The 17,826-nt window shown below is 36.0% G+C and overlaps 1 protein-coding gene across 3 annotated transcripts in view; it reads left to right on the top strand.

Moving 5' to 3' along the window:
• Satb1 (SATB homeobox 1) overlaps positions 1 to 17,826 on the top strand; it is a 94,926-nt gene that overhangs the window by 1,356 nt on the left and 75,744 nt on the right. Inside the window, exon 1 of one of the 3 annotated variants that reach the window (XM_010612804.3) lies at positions 5,350 to 5,438. The exons of the other annotated variants lie outside the window; for them this stretch is intronic. The gene's annotated coding sequence lies outside the window, so the exon portion shown is untranslated. Of the gene's footprint in view, positions 1 to 5,349; positions 5,439 to 17,826 lie in introns of those variants that run through there. 3 annotated transcript variants of the gene reach the window in all.

A 17,826-nucleotide genomic window follows, 5' to 3' on the forward strand; every position in this document is an offset into this window, starting at 1 on the left:
CCTCCGATCCCTGCCAGCGCGGCTGGTGGTGAGCGGCGGCGGAGAGGGGCCCGGGAAGTTTGTGACAACTTCTCCATCCCGGGAGCCACTCGGCCGCTCAAGTTGGAGCCTGGAGTTCGAGGCTGAAGCACTCTGTGCTGGGGCCCTCGCCGGCTGTTGCGAGGTCGGTAGTGGACGGGCTGCCGGCGCGAACGCGGGTGTGGAGTCGGGCTGGAGGAGGATCAAGTGCTGGCCTCGGGGGCCGGGGCCTCGCAGGTGCGGCTTCGGGGTCTTCCCGCGTCCCCCTCAGCGGTTCGGACCTCGAGCTGCTTCTCGGGAAGTTTCTCCGCCGACGACCCCACCCCTCTCCGGGGAGCCGCCGAACCGGGTTTTGGGCAACTACTGCGAGGGGACGAAGCAGGCTAGTGACAGGTCAGGAGAGGGACACGTGTGCGCACCGGGGAAGGGCACTGAGCCGGACGCTCTCTGAGGATGACCCCGAAGACCTCCTTGGAGGTCTGGGCTCTGGCCTCCACTAGGGCCACATTGTACTTACAGAGTGTCAACCACAGGGTCATCTCGAAGAGTTGCCCTGGCTGGCAACTTTGACCTCTACGCCCTTCCTCGGAGAACTTTATCGGCGGCATTCTGGATTTCTAGGCACATGGTGTAAGACTTGGGCTCCACACGGTTTAAAAGAGGGAAAACCCAAAGATGCCCGGTTCCCTGGAGAGAGCCTTTTTGCCCGACGGACTGGGGTTGCAGGTTTGCATCCTTGGAAGCCAGAGGACCTGTCTTTCCCAAGAGGATAGAGGAGGGGCTCAAGAATGAGTGAAATGCTCCATGTCAGGTTTTGTCCTAAGCTGCCCCTGAAATTTACAGGGAGCTGCCCGCAGAGTAAGTCACCCTTCAGAACTTTATTGAAATTTACCTCCTACCTAAAGAGGGTTTTCTGAGAATGTGAGATTTATTCTACCAAATACTGCTGCAGTAAATACATAAATGATCTTGTACTTTAAGTCTGAAGAATGCCAACACTGAGGTGTTTGCTCTAAAAACCTTTACTAATCTCTTATGTGGTACTAGTGCTATGATTTAGCTGCAGTCCTTTATTTCTATCGCATATTATTTTACTAGAACAGTAGTACATTCATATAGTGGCTGCTCCAGTCTGCTGGCAAACATTAGCATTCAAGCTTACATTTTTGACAAATGTGCAGACAGGAATAGCATGAATAGGCATCTTAAATATTAACAACCTAAGCATCTGTTGTGAAACAAATTTAATATATTTACTCTGTTTTTCTCACGTTGTTAGAAAAGGTTATAATAAGTGCATAATTTCAACTTTAGTTAGCAGAAGTAACTGGCTGTCTTTCACTACCTCTCCAAGTGTTTAACACAATCACCAGTCATAAATACTTTAATTAACTTGGTTAAGCACGTTATTAAATATGCTTTAGACAGTATGCGTACAACATAACATGTAGCAGCAGCAAAATATGTATCCTATTTGTGCACATTTTAAATGACTGCATTTTATAAATACACTAAATATGTTTATTCTTCATCTCCATTTGACACTACTTCATATTTTTTCTGATGGAAACTATTTTAAATAAGAGTTCTTCAGTCATGTAATATATAATAGGTAAACAGTAGCTATAAAGTACAAAGCATTGTTAAATTTGAATATGACTACATGTAACAAGATTATGCAAGAGAAATAAAATCACTCCTCAATTTTGTATTCAGTTCTGAATAATGAATACAAATGATGGATAAAAAAAAAAAAAGAATAGGTATTTCCTTCCTAAAGTACTACCTCCTTAAAATGTGTGTGTGTAGAGGGATAAAGAAGACCTAAAAAACTTCCAAAAAGTCTGAACAGTTATTACCAGAATCAGTGCATTCCTCACTTTCCCACAAGCTGAAATATGTAATAAATAATAGTTCTTTGTCTATAAAAGTATTCAAAAGGAATGTCTTTTGTTCAGTTGTTGTAATAAATTAATGTGTTTTCTGGTTGATAATCTACAGAAGTAGTTCTTTTGTCTCCCAGCATCCTAAACAAGAACAACAACAGAAAAATGATTTATTTCAGCAGTCTGTTGCTAGCTATATTAGCTATATGAACCTGTGATTGAATAAGACACAATATACTGAGTGATGGTTAAGAAGTACTACATTAAATTAGAAGCAAATGAAATATCTGGAGAATTTCAGGTTGTTTTTTTGTTTGTTTGTTTTTGTTTTTTTGTGTGTGTGTGACAGGTTGTGGATTATAAATTAGGCCTAGAAGGTCAAGTGACAAGCACCTGTTCCTCATTATTGTAAAAATCTTTTGGTTACAAACACTATTAAGCTAAACACAACATGGATATACAGTAGGGACTCTATAAAGCACTCTAGTGGTTTTTCATCTGCTCTGTAAATTTGCAAAAGGGCCATACATCGATATGCCCCTTATGCAAATATATCATTTCTTCCATACTTGTTGTCGCAGATGACTGCAATTAATATTATATTAGTACTTGGAATTGGTGAAATACACAAGTGTATATGACTAAATCAATCTTCAGGTTATGTGTAGTTGAATGTGAAAACATTGCTTTTCAAAACCCCTTTCCTTTTAGAGTCTGTTGATCAATCATCAGAATATTGTTGGTGTGTTAAATAGAAACCTTTTATACTTGTGTTTTGTACTTTTTAGATGTGCCCCATTTTAAATGATGCCACAAAATGTTTTGCTAAGTACTTGCCCATGAGGGGAAAATTAGTTGCTACATATCATCATAGCTTTGTGGCATTTACAAAATAGGAAGAAGATCCTCATTTTATGTGAATGCCATTAGGAAGCATGTCTTCTGATCTTCAAACTTGGTGCTTCTGTCAGGAGCATTCAGAATTCTTCCTACTGGAATTAGGGAGTATGGCAAGATTTTTGTGAATGGCTTACTTTTAGGTGTTTCAGAGAACAAAATAAGCATACATATGTAAAAGACCAAACTAGCACAAGGCTACAAAATATTAAAGGTGCTAGTTGGCAGAGGAAGATTTTGAGTAAATTAGGTAATTCAGATTATTAAATTCTACATTATTTAAATATATTCTCTGTCATTCTTGTTTTTAAATAGTTTATGCTTTTATATTGGGTTCATTTTTAGCTTTTGTGATCAGATTACACAACAGCCATTACTCTTGCTTTTCAAATTGATTTGGTTTTCAAACTCCAAAACTGTGCAATGATTTTAACAAATTGGTTTACATTTTGACAGAACAGAGTTAAGTTAATTAATAGATCAGGCACGAAAAAATCATCCATGGTAGGGATATTTTCTGGTAAAATGAAAGTTATGTTTCAGCATGATGAGCATCAGGCTTCAGTAATCTGTTCCTCGTGTGGAATGAACACTTCCTACTTTGAGCTAGCAGGCACCTACTGTTTATTTACGCTGCATTAAACTGACAGCTCAGCAATCAGAGGAAAAATATTACTTACCTTCCTGAAGTAAATACCAGTTTATAGGTTAGTGCATGTATTTATATTCCTGTCACCACTAAATAACGGCTCTGTCTCCGTTTTAATATCTACCTGTGCTATAACTCGGGGCTCCTGACTCTTCATGGTTGGAAGTAGGGGTTGAGAGGAGTTTTTCTTATTATTTCTCAGTGGCAAAACTTTAAAGGAGAGTAATTTCATTTCATTTCTGTCGTGTAAGAACCAGTTGAAAGAAATGTTTTGCACTTTTACTTTGCATACCTTAACTATAACATCAAAACTCCAAAAGAATCTGCATGCCACTTAAAATAGTCATCTTAAAGCAACCTCAGGACAGATATGTTCAAACACATTCAAGTGTGTGTTTGCTAAATTAACTTTCTGCAAAGTTCCAAATAGATTAAACTATTTGATTCCATAGATAATAATTGTGATAAGGAGTCTTCCCTTCCAAGTCTCAGATGAAATGCTTCAGTTTCTAATATTCTGTAAATATGAGTACAAAGTGTAACTCATTTGGTGGATTGAGTCTCTTAGCTTCCCTCTGCAAATATTCTTGCCTCCCTTCTTTGTCTTTTTGTTAATCTCCATCCTTAAAATAAGTGAGATTCCTACCTTTTTTTTGAGACTGGATATATTTGTTGTTTTCTTTTAAGGGTCCCTTCTCTTCCACAGCCCCTCTGGAAACATCTAAATCCTGTTAAAGTTGAATTCCTAAACTCATAATTAACTCGAGGAAACTGCTTATTTCACTTAAATTATTTAAGAAGCTCTTACACTCATTGTCTGCACACAGTTGTCAATCTCAAATCATATATACACTGACATCAGAACAGAATATGGTCTTAATATAGCATATAAATCAAATCTGTTACACAAGGTTCTTTTGCTTCATTATACCAAAGAAAAAGTGTCTACTGTGGTAATTTATATATCATTTCTAACTGCTATTCTCAATGGTAAGTCTATTTAAACTTGATGTCTTCATAGAGTGTGATCAACACATTAACACACATTATTTCGTACTCTTGAACTTATGCCAATGGTACCTTTTGCTGTTTATTTTTTTAAAGTCTTTTTTAAGATCAGATACTTCATTTCAGAGTAAATAGATACAGCTTGTGTGTATATATATTCAGGGTGAGATTTAGTAGTGTAGCATTTTTCTAGCATATTGGCCTATTTTTATTCTTTCAAGTTATTCTGTATCACTTCCACAGTTGTTGCTGTCTGAAGGTTTGTAATAGAAATTCTAATAACCTCTTTCAATGGACTTTCAAGGATGCAATTCAGTTTATGCAGTCATCTAGGTTAGTTAGGAGAGGTGAAAATTAGTTAACTGGTTCCTCGGGATTTATGTCCCTGGTTTCTGCTGAAATCAGTCCAGTTATTTGACATTTGGTAGAGAAGTTTCTTATAATCGAAAATTAACAGTTGGTTCAGTTTCCAGTGGAAAAAAAGATCTTGCTGGATAAAAACACTTAACTATGCAATATTTTATGACAGGGTGCCATTCACTTTAGAGCTTGCTTATTGTTAGAGGTAGTTTTGGAGCACCTAGGGGTATAGGGTCCCCCATGAGGTTAAAATTCATGCAAAAGAGGCAGATGTCAGGCTGCACCTGGTTGTGTCTTTACTAGAATGTCTGTGGAGGGGAGCTGGCTCCCCTCCTTTACACCCCTAGTCCCCCCCACAGGTGTGCAGGAAGTAGAGGGCGTTGTATCTAGTGAAGTGGGTGGACTCTACCCAGAGCTATGACCTGATTTGTGGCGCACCCTCAGAACTGCAGTAATGGTCCAGCTGCTTCACAGGCAACTGGTAACCACCTCATTTGGGGATGCTTCTGCGTTGCTAGCAGTGCCAGAGAGAACTTCGTCATTGTCACCTCATCAGAGACTACTTTTTCAGATCTCTTCTGTAGGGCTAGATTCGGACCAAAGCCTCTGATATTTAGAGGGTAAGTGCCAGAAAAGTTCCTACAGCCAGTTCCATTTGGACAGTCAGGGATACATCTATAACGAGCGGTAGGCATTTAGTGTCGGGGAGGTCTGTATGTTGGGATTTGCTTTTTCACATCTATAGAAGATTTGGAACCAGGTACCAAGAAAGATTCTTCAATGGACATTCCTTTTTGGAATGATGAGATATGGTAGTAGTCTTCCAGAGGAAATTATGAGACGTTCTTTGCTTGAGATATTTAAAGAAAAATTAGTAACCTATATGATGGGGAATTCTTTAGGCGCAATTTTCCTAGAAAACAGGCATGTAATAAGTAGATTGGTAGAGATTCCTCTATAGTTTACTCCATGGTTTCTGATATGCTGTTAAGAGCATGTAAATGACAATGTGGTATTTTCATGTTATAATGTTATGGACTTTAAAGTAAAAGAGGTCTTACGTTATACACATGTTATTGTAATAATTACTATATAAATAAGATAAAAGCTAGTGTATGCAGATATCTAGTAAAATGAAGGTAGTCTTGAATATAGTATATCCATAATTAGCTGTTTGATGTTGAATGCAATTGAGTTTTCCTGTTCCAGTGAACCAGACAATGGGAATCACTGGGGATTAACAACTGGGCTATGTGAATCTTGATATATGGTAAGCTTTTCTTTCCCCAGAAAATATTTTATCAGTGAATAAAGTAGTAAATCAAAATGTTTACAGTTTTCAAATTTAAAATAATCTGCTATTTCTTAAATAGTTGAAGTGTTAATCTTTGTATTTTCACTAGCTGAAATGATACATGTTCTATTCAATGGTAGATTCTTAAGACTGGGAAGAGAGAACAATATTTTAATAAGTATGCTTTTTTAAAAAAATCTTAAAGGTGGGCTTTTTGGGTGGTTTAAAGGACTAAAAAGCAATTTAAAACATTTTCTTAAAAGTTTAAAAATGACAGCCTTAGTTTGTATGGAGTCATTGTATTTTAATAATACTGTACGCTTATTAGTGTTATTAGAGCAGTAGACAGTTAATTACAGCCTTTTCTGAGACATGTTAACTATATTAACAATCACGTTAAAAAGAATGATGTATACTCTTACACACAAGCTGCTGCTTGCTTAGACTCTTGGAAAAAAAATTCTTTCAGAATGTATGGAGCCACATTTTTGGTTCAGAATCATCACAGATTTTCTTCTCAAGAAATTTAATTTAAAAACCTTTTGCTAGGTTAATAAAAATTTCTTCTTGTTTTTCTTTTTTTTGGGTAATTACTATTGGCCTGAGAGCTTTTGCTAGTGCCAAAATTGTTGCCCCTCTGCAGTTTTAGCTTTCCCATATTGTATTTTGAGATGCCCACATTTTCCTATTTTTTATGACTTTGGCTAACATTAGCCACTAAAATTTTATTGAGTTGGTGTAGAACCGCTTGATAATTCTTTTGTGAAATCATTTTAGTCACTGTTTCTTTAGTCAAATCTTATTTTTAGAAAATTCCATATATCCTAATATTTAAAGAGTATTTGAACATCTGATCACAATGGGATTATTTCATTGTCCAAATCTCAAATCTAAGTTTTAGCTATGGTTTCTGTCATGGCAAAACAACAGCTGACTGGAACTACAGGAATTTAAGGCTGGATTTACCTAGACAATTCTGCCAAATTAAAATCTCTTGGTTGACTTGAATTTGTATGTCTTGTAACTCTGTAAGATGGCACTTTTGAAATTGCCCTAGTATTCCTACTTTATCAAGTTCATAGATCTTGCTATTATTTCAACAAGGTACTAAACTACAAAAAGAAATTAAATGTATGATATATGCCTGTGCTATATTAAATTGTAGAACTTCATTCACAGCATTCTGTACCTTGTGCCTTGTACATAATTAACACTCATTAAAGAAGTGCTGAAATAATAATAGAATAAATCCTGAATGTAACTCATGCTGATAAAGATTTATTGTGAAAAAAGAGACTTTTCCTTCTAATTTTCTGTTTATACAGAGGTCATCTAAACGTTTAATCTATGCATGCCCCAGTTTTCTGGATAATTGGATGCCTTTCATTACATGCTGTTGGTCTCTCTTTCTTTTTCTTCTTTCTTTCTTTCTTTAACAGTAACATCAGGGTTTCTGTTTTATCCTCAGTGTCTGACCTCCAGGATTACATTAACTGTCTCTGTTCATGTTCAGGGTCCTTTGGCCCTTGGTTGTGGTAACAGATTACCAGAGTCAACTGAGAACTCTCCCCTGAGATCTTCTCTCTTAGGCCACCACCAGGGGTCTTTCTGATATTCCAGAACCCCTGTACCACTATACACTGTGGGCCAAGTTCGACCTTCACTGTTCTTTGCTAATAATTAATTTTTTCAGGATCCCATTGAATACATATCATTTCTGATTATTGTATAAAAACTTGTTTTTACTGTAGCTATATGCGCATTGTTTTAAAATTTTTTCTAAGATTCAGGGTGTTTATGTTAATGAAGATTTCACTGCATTCCTTAAAACTAATACTGGAGTTGCCATAGGATTGAATTACTACATGTAAGACATTCCAAAAAGTTCTGGCATTTTATGAAAGTCACCTAAAAAAGATACTTCCTTTTGGATTTTATTTTATTTTTAAAATGTGTGGGGCTATTTGCAAGACATTCTTACTTATAGAAAAGAGTATTCTTTAGGTGGTAGCTGCTGGGTGACCTATTACATTGTCATGCACATTCTATCTCTTTAAAAACACAGTCTCCTCTATTTGCCCTATTAATTGTTGATATGTTGCCATCCACGAGACAAAAATTAGAGCTGTAATTAAATAATCATGTGATGCTCCTTAGTGCCAGTGAGAGCAAACTCATTTTTCCAGGCCCTGATGGTCACTGATTATTGTATTACGACTGGCTTGCTTTATTTTTTTTCATGATTCTCTGTCTGTAGCTTACCTAACTATTCTCCTTCTTTTCAAAATTAAAGAAAGTAGAAAACGCTCAGCCAGTTAATTGACTAAGAGGTCCGCAGGGATGTAAAGTAGACATACCTTTTTTTTGCTTTTGGTCACCTGGTAGGTTCTTTGGGGAGGCTACATCAGTGGTGTGGTTGCCTGCCATTTAATTTACACTGGTGTTTTGGCTGGGATGGAGGCATATGGGGAATGCCAGGAGAATTACAAAAGGAGCTGGGTATTAAAATTCAGAAATGATTAAAATTGAAATAAAAGGATGCTGCTTCTTTGCCAGTACTCTGGCAGTCATAATGACACATAGAGATTAGTTTCCACCTTCATCTTTTCCTTCTTTCTCATTTCCTCTTGTTTATTGTTGACACATTTTCCTTATGTCTGTCTCTCTGTATCTTTTTGCACCATTATGCAGTCCTACTTCTCTCTCTTTCCTTAAGCATAGAGAAGCCTACTTAACCTTATTATAACAGTAACAGAATAGGTTATTAATATTTAATATGCACATGATTAAAATTTCTCTCCCTTAAACATAGGTCAGCTGTATTATTATTAACCGGCATGTAATTTTTCATTTAAAATATTCTTCTTCTGCCTTGCTGTTTCTGAAAACGCAGTCTACTTTAGTAGTGATTTAATACATAATGTTTAGAAAACTGTGGCCGGCTAGTGAGAAAAGAACTTACCAGTCATGGATAATCAATTATGCATGAATTCAAATGTAACAGATGGAATCTGGTGAGTTAAAGTTTCTCTTTGCCTTAGTGTTTTTTTTTTTTATTTGTTTGTTTGACACCTGTCTCTTATATATAGATAAACATCTAGCGTAGCATGTGAGAAATTTCCTTCTGCCTTTATTTTCTCTTTAGAGTGAAGTTAATTTTTTAAGTGAAGTCAGAGAATTTTTCCATCAGGTCTTAAACATTATCAGATGCTGTCCCCTCATTTTATAGATTGGAACCTGATCCTGCTTAACTAATGAAGGATCGATCACTCAGGTAGCTAGTAGAGTAAGAAGCAAGACCCAAATTTAGTTTTCTTAGTTTTTCTCCACTACCCCTCCATATCATTTATCTTTTCTCTTGTGGGAATTGCTTAGTAATAGGTATGGTACATTCACTAGGGTTTAAAGGATTTCTCATTAAAACAGTGGTAGACTAGTTGCAAATTATGTAATACTCCCTTGCATGACATACAGATGCTGTGTCCATTTATTTTAATATATATATAATATGTATACACACATTTATTTATATTTGGATGCTTGCCAAACAACTGGATTTCTCAAATCTATTAATGCCACAAGATTTGGTTTTATAACCAAATCGTGGCATATGCTAGTTTGGGAAATGCACTTAGCTTGCTGTGTGGTAAATTTCTAGTGACAAATACCATTTGTACAAAGTGAATTAAAAAGTTATTTTTGAAGGTCTTAGTACCTCCAAGAAGAGATAAGCTTAATTTTTCATTAAATACAACATGACAATGTAGAGTTTATTCAATTGCAGAAGAAATAGAAAACAGTAGCTATTGATCATCTTTAAAACAATGCAGTCTCAAAACAGTTACAAGCTGTTCCCCATCAAAATTTTTTGTAAATATGCTGTTTCTCTCCTGCATGTATATATACACAAATGAAAGCACTCATTACAAAATAAATAAAAATATATGACTAAAAAATAGACTAAAGTCTCTCTAGTTCTTTTTTTAAAAGTTATACTGTAGCATTATTTATAAACATTTTGCTTTATATCAGCTGGAAATTTGTGTGCATGTTTACAGTCCTTGTTAATTTTCTAGTGAATTAAATTTTACAATAAACACAGTAATGAGGAGGAACAGATAGGTAAATAGGTATGCTTTAGCTATACTGTGAAGCTATTTTTTTTGTATTTTAGTTAATGCTTTTATGCATAAATATGTCTTTAATTTGCTTTGCAGTCTATTAATATTGCTTAGTCATGCATATAAGATAAAATGCATGTAAGTCTTAAGTCTCAAATAATCTCCATCATTTACTATAAAAGACCCTGATATAAAATCAAGAGAAATAGATGATATAGAATAATATACAGCATATGATAGGACAAAATATTTCTAAACATTGAAAAAGAAATAAATATACTTTAATACTACTATCACTTAAAACTGACAGACAAAATTAAATGTAGAGGCCTTTTAGAAGTGTTATTTTATTTGAAGATAGAATCTGTTTTTAAAGCCTTCATATGTAAATAATTTATAAATTATTAGACTACATTTACACAAGTGTTACGAATGCAGCTGTGCTGTGTATAAGTATGTGACACTTTAAGTACCATTTAAGTGGGAAGGTGTAATATTGCAGGGATGTAGTTAATTTTTACTGTTTTGAAAAGCATCTTAAAAGAATTTTGGGACGTAATATACCTTTTTTTGCTTCCTTCTCTTTATCAAGATATATTGAATAAAACCATCTTGCACTGGAGGACCCTCAAATTGTGTGAGCCCTTGGTCTCTAACTGTCAATTTATGTTAATTGTTTTTGGGTCAGGTATTTGTCATATTATTATCTAGCATAGACTGGACTGTGACTATTAACAGGTGAGGACAAATTGGAAAGTTGGGGTGGGGAGGAGGTTTATTGTAGCTTGTTGTCTCTTAAATTTGGCATGATATTTTCATGATATTTTTTGTGAAATTTGGGATTAGATGAAAGATTGTTTTGCTCTGTAAAAAACTGTGGTAAAACATATAACAAAGTATGCCATTTTTATGATTTTTAAGGGTACATTTCAGTGATGTTATACTCGTAGTGTGATACTACTATTGCTACAACTGTTTTTAACTCTTCTGCAGGGTCAAATAGAATGTGGTTTAGTTTGAATTTCACTTGCCTTTCACATCAACAAATGTCAAGCAGTATAGTGGTGTTTGTTGTTCACATGTAATACATTTGTTGGTAGTGCTGGCTTTCCTTTCAAATGGACAGTCCTTGGTCTAGTGTCTTCTCTTGTACACAGAGAGCAGTATAAAGTTGTACCACCTTTGGCTCATGGTCTCACAGAAACAACTTGGAGTGGGATTTGCACTCATTGGACCCTCAAATTCTTTCTCCCTACAACTATAACAGAAAAATTACAATAATGTTCTTATTGCTAAGGTTGATGTGTTTTTGTCTAAAGGTTGATTGGGAAGGGTTGCTGTTTGATTTTGTTGGAATTAAAATCACCTGAGTTTCTTGCCAGTGTTGAAGGCAAATCAGCTAGGATTGAGATGCCCTGCAGTTGGCTCCTGGGCAGGTACATTGTGCATGCTTTGGTTTTGCTCAAGTGCAATGACTTAGTGTGGAAATAAATAGAAGTTTTCAAACATTTAAGGAGAATCCCACTCAAGGTTGGGGGGGGTCACATTCAACTGTGTTGATAAAAGAATTAGAGGAAACTCGGATGGTTCTGGCTCCAGTAAATAATAGACTGGATTTAGAATTGTACTTCCATGTGTAATTTTGTGGTTAGTCGCTTATGTCTATGATGATAAATCACATACCTGCACAGGATTTCTGGCACCCCAGTAAATCTCAAGCAAGTGCCCAAATGCTAATTTATCATGGTTCCTCAAATAGCATACCTTTATTCGCCAAATCAGTGATCTAATGGCTTGTCCCCCCCACCCTTTTTTTTTTTACCCTTTTTCTGTTTGTCTGAACAAGTGGCTTGCCTGCATAAACATTTCTTAAATTTTTGGTCATGGAAGTTTCTTAGAACAGACTTATCTTTTCCAACTGACCCTGACTGACCCCAGAATTGGGTTAAAAATTTTACCTCACCGGTGTCCCAGCAGGCATGTTTAATTCTCTATCTCTAAAATAGGACCCAAAACAGTGGATACAGAACATGGCTGAACCTCAGAATCCCAGGGAGTTTTAAAAAGCAGCCTGGCTTTTCCCCTCAGCTATTCTGTTTTAATTGCAGTGGAGTGCAGCCTGGACATCCTGATTGTGATCCCTGCACCTGGCTTTACATCCTAAGGTAGTTAAGCAGCATTCTTAGAAGCACTGCTGCATAAAAACAGTTCTTGAATTTCTTCCCAGTGGTGGCAGGCACAGTGAGAGACTCCAGGAGTATATATTTTGAAGAAGCCTCAGGATGCTTATTGCTTTGCAGTTTGGAGGTTCTGACATATAAATATGGAATACCATAGTGCAAGTAGGGCAGGTAGTGTGATGGAACATCAGAGGGAATACCAACAACTGGAATAGGCTTTGGACAAAGACTGAAAACAATCTGCATATTAAAGAAGATAGCCAAAGATCCTCCTGAAAGAAAGCACAGGAAGGCACTCCCAGAGCCAAGGAATGAAAAAGGAGGCATCTTGAAACTGTTAAGGACTTTGGTGGTGATCTCTCCACATTGTTGAACTCAGTGGCACTATCAGGAATCTTTCCTACTTACTATTTAATTTTAAAGTTAGGTCTAGACTGATACACTAGCTTTGTTGGAATTTTTACCATTGTGCCATCTTAGAGAAATGATTCATTCCAAAATCTATAGGAGGAACAGTAGCTTTAAAAAATTATCTAATAAAATTTCGCTAATAAAAAAGTATTTCTGAGTAAAAGGACCAAGTGTCTTGTCAGTTCCTAGGAGTCAACTACAATGGCCATTGTTACACAGATCTCTTAAACTAGCATAGACGTTGACCTTTCTTTGCTCTTCTATAATAAAGAACTTTGTCTATTAAAACTAAATCATAAATTACCAGTGGGGTTTTACATCCACCCCAGAGTAATTAGGAAACAACTTTTGATCACTGTCAGTCAGGCTACAACTGAAACCCATCTTATTTGGGGAAAAACAAAAACAAAACCCCTTAAACCCTATATTTAAAGTTCATTATCATTGCTCTTTTATCTTTCCAGCAACATTCTCTAGGCTTTTGTCATTATTTTCTGCAGTATACCATTATTTGTTTGGTATCTGGATGCCCTGCCAGTTTGAGTAGGTACAGTATCTACAATTAAAGCTTTCAAGGAGCCAGTTCTAAGGGCAGCTACTCTTACTTAATGTGAGGGCTCCAGGTAAGGGGTAGGAATGACTGTGGTTTTTGCCTTCACCGACGAGATATTTAAATACTCGTGCAAAGTAACATTTGGAGTAAAAGCATGTTATTCCAAATGTATCATAGGACCCTTCCAAGTACGGACATGTTGAGAAAGTAGTCTTGAATTTGTGTTCAGCAGTCCACAAGTCTCATTTCATGAAACTTTACAGATCTATGGACACATAGATGGAAAATGGAAACTGATCTTGGCTCAGACCTCATTAGAATGTCTGAAAGCCTTTCAGCATCTCTAAGAATCCTTCTGACCTGATCCTAGATTCACTTAGTTGATTTTTGTTTGTTTGTTTGTTTGTTTGTTTTGTGGTATCAGGGATCAAACTCATGACCTGGGCACTTGCAAAGCAGGCGTGGCACCACTGAGCTAAATCCCCAGCCCACTGAGTTTTTCATACAAGTGTTTTAGGTAAGCACTATTCAATGGAACTTTCTTCAAAGGGGAGAGATTCTATAATCTCTACTGTCCTTTAGGATAACAACTAGCCATGTCAGGCTATTATGCACTTAAAATATGATGGAGGAACTAGTAATTTTTGTTGGGGTATCTGGGATCAAACTCAGGAACTTGTGCTTGGGAGGCAGGCATGGTGCCACTGAGCTAAATCCCCAGCCCCTAACTTGTAAATTTTGTTTAATTTTAATTAATTCAAATTTAAATGACATAATCACCTTCTACACTATTTCTTCCTCAGTTCTGCAATCTTTGAGAAGTACTGTTAATACAATTGATAATGGAAATTAGTTGCAAGTGGCGCTATGAACTTTTTATTTCTGTATATTCATTCATAATGTTATAAGGCTACTGCATTAAGTTCTTGGTAATATGGCAGTGAGCAGAGACTTCTTTCATAGGGTTTCTCGTCTAATAAGGGAGATATTTGTTAAGCCAATAATTATCCAACCTGTTGATTAAGACTGTTACAGAGGAGAAATACAAGATACTTTGAGAATATATAACGGAGGCCAGAACCTCTTGTAGGATTAATCAGTTTAGTCAGAGAAAAGCATGAGGCAGCCTCCCTCTCCAGGTTCGGGGCTGGGTCACAGAAAGGCAGCTAGCATATGCCATGTCCTCAGCACTGGTTTGTATACTGAAGCCCCATGCACACACATACTTCAGACTTCAGAACTTGAGCAAGTAAATTCTTTCCTAAACTTCTGCAGCTATAATGATGTCGGTCATAGATAATATGTGCTAAGAGGATGTAAATGTTTACAGGATATTGCATTTCCTCTCCAGTATATATTTTGACAAAGTTGTTAGGGCTGCGCCCACAGCCATCATCCTTTCTGCTCTTACAAATTGATATTTGGTCCATTCAAGCAATAATGTGGAGGGTGGGAATGTAGCTCAGTGGTAGAGCACTTGCGGTGCGCACGCAGAGTTCTAGGTTCAATCCCCAGCAGTGGGGGGAAAAATCAAGTGGAAATGAGTACTGACAACCCAGACAGACAAAATGAGACAATGACAGCAAAGCATATGGCTTAAATAGACGTCCTTATATGGCCAGAACAGACCATATTCCCAGAATTGATATATGGAAAACACCACCTGCAGCTAAAGCCAAACAACAAAGAGTTGACATGACAAAAAGAGCAATATGCTATATAAATTGTGCTCTCTGTAAGAGTGTAGAGATAGCCAACTGTATTTGAATTTAAAAAGATGAAAAAAATGTCCTTAGTGTTATGGTGGTAAGCATTGCTTTACTAAGTCACTTGCGGAATTGCTTTAAAAGCATTTGAATTCTAAATGCTTTCACTGTTACAAATGTGTGTGTATTCACACACTCTGAATGTTTTAATGCTTTCAAATATCTGCCTGCATATTTACTTTAATATGTTGCCATCTGAAACATGCAATGGTCCTTTAAGTTTTTAAAAAATCTTGTATATCTGTTACAATAGTTTGCTTTGCGTCCTTTGTGTAGCCAGTTTGAATGCCCCTTATGAGAGAAAATTGATACACTTCATCTTAAGTGTATGCCCACATGTTAAATAGTTTATGTATTTGAGTTGAAATATTTCATGTTTCTGAAGTTTTTTATTTTGATAGGCAATTTATAGTTTAACTTTTTTTGATTACTTTGTTGCATCTCTGGCCAGATGAAAAATGCCCATGTAGTATCTCAGTTGATGACCCCCCCACCATCATAACTTTTCTCACACATGCCTAGGAAGGTGGGATTTTTCTCATTATCTATTTTCTTTTTTATTTTGATTGGGGTTTATAGTGGCCAATAATCAGTGGCTATAATAAAATATTCTGAAGTAGTAGATAATGTGAATTAGTTAATCAATGTATATCACTAGGATGTAACTCTTGTATGCTATTTTGCTTATTTCTTACAGTCACATAGTTCAGAATAAAGAGCGTGCTTTAGGGAAAATTAGTATGTACATATAATTAATAGATTCACAATCATACTATACTGTTACTTTTTATAATAAAGCCATTATTAATTGCATTTATTTTCATTTATTGTGTTTATCATTTTCCAAGGCCTTATTACCTTTATCTTTTATGTTTATGAATAGATTTGTGATTCCTGGATAAAAGGTGCTATTCAGATTTTAAGACTATTATTTTAATTCCCATGTTACATTAGCATTGATCAGGTCCTTAGGAGACTGAGGCAATCAAGAGGCATTTTGTCTTATTTATTTGTGTAAAATGATGCAATAAACATATTTACAGTATTTCATTCTAATGTGTCTTAATATTGATATTTTCAGTAACCTTTTTAAAGTGTTCTTTTCTCTTATCTCAAATTTTGTTTTACCCAACAGCTTCCTTTTCATTTTTTTCTTTCCTTTTTTTTAAGGCATTTAACTTCAGGTTAAGTTACGTGGACAAGTAACATTCTTTTGTAGCCTTTTTTTTTTTTTTGACATTGTTAATTTGTCCAACATTGTATTAGAACACACTGTCTCTACTGAATCAATTACTAAAATATCTATATTAGAAACTTAAGATTTAACCTATCATATTTTTAAAATGTCATTATAAACTTTTTTAAGACAAGGCTAGCCTTAACTTCATTACATAGCCCAAGCTGGCCTTAAACTCACAGGTGGCCTCCTGCTTCAGCCTTCTGAGTGCTGGGATTACAGGTCACTCCTGGGTTAGAGATAATTGTTTTTTTTTTTTTTTTCAAATATCAGATGTTTTTATACATTTAAGTATCTCTCACACAAGTGGTACATTTTACCAAACTTGTTTATCTGATATTGATATATTTTTCATAATTTAAAAGTCCATATTTCCACACGTCAGTCAGCTTTTTAAAATGTAATATTATTTAAGTTTTTAAATGAAGACTGCCTTAAGTTTCTTGTTTTGGAGGCTGTTTTGTATTTGATCTCTTCATTTTGCTCGTTTAGATTTATGTGTGCCAAGATTCAAGGCTGCCTTTCTCTATTTTGACTTAACCTTTTCGGTTTGTGGGTGAAACTTGGGTGCTATTAGAGTTATATATTTTCATTGTGTTTCTCCTAAACTTGTCCTCCCCCAGAAGGCCATAATTTCCTATACTTTATCTTCTACTTTACCTTCTGCTTTTCTTAGATTTCTTGTGTAAACAGAATGTCTAAGAGTGTATTGGTAGCTTTAAAGAGCTTAATTTGCATATTTTCCTCTTATCTCCCTACTTGTGTTAACTTGTTGCTTTTTTATGTGTAACAAAATGTTTATCTGACTGATTTTTCTTGTTTCCCTACCAGTGTATTCTCCAAAATAATTCTTTGCACAGTTTTGTTCTTGTTTAATAATTAACTGCCTTTAGAGTGCTAAAATGGTGGTATCAAAACCCAAGCTATAAATGACATATTTCTACTTTAGGTGAGATTGTAATGTTCATCATCTTAATATGAACTATACTTAATATATTTTCTAAGTAAGATCACGTGATGAGTATTGATTTAACTGAGGAATTTATCCTGTATTACTAAGTATTTATTGCTACTGCAGATGTGTTTACCAACCTAAACTTGTCTTTCACCCGCTGTAAATTATTTTTTAAAAGACGACACCTTTCCTTTGTAGTAACAAGTCAGATATCTTTTTAAGTGACCCCGATTTTGTTTAATTCGACCACTTTGGGCGTCGTATTTCTTCTTCCAAACTATTCTGTGCGTCTGACTTGGACAGCGGGCTCTTCCTTGTTTTTAATGTTCACTCTTCGGCAATTTAGGGACCACCCTCCTCTGAGAATAAATACTTGGGAGAGCATTTCCAGGCTCCTGGCCTTTCTCGCCCTGCAATGTTTCTGCGCCCTCCGCGTCTCCGGAGCGATCAACTCCCGACTGTCCCCTCCGGCCACTTCCTGGAGTCTCCCC

This window comes from Fukomys damarensis, unplaced genomic scaffold (genome assembly GCF_012274545.1).
Source record: "Fukomys damarensis isolate Sample0158 unplaced genomic scaffold, DMR_v1.0_HiC HiC_scaffold_28, whole genome shotgun sequence".
NCBI lineage: Eukaryota > Metazoa > Chordata > Mammalia > Rodentia > Bathyergidae > Fukomys > Fukomys damarensis.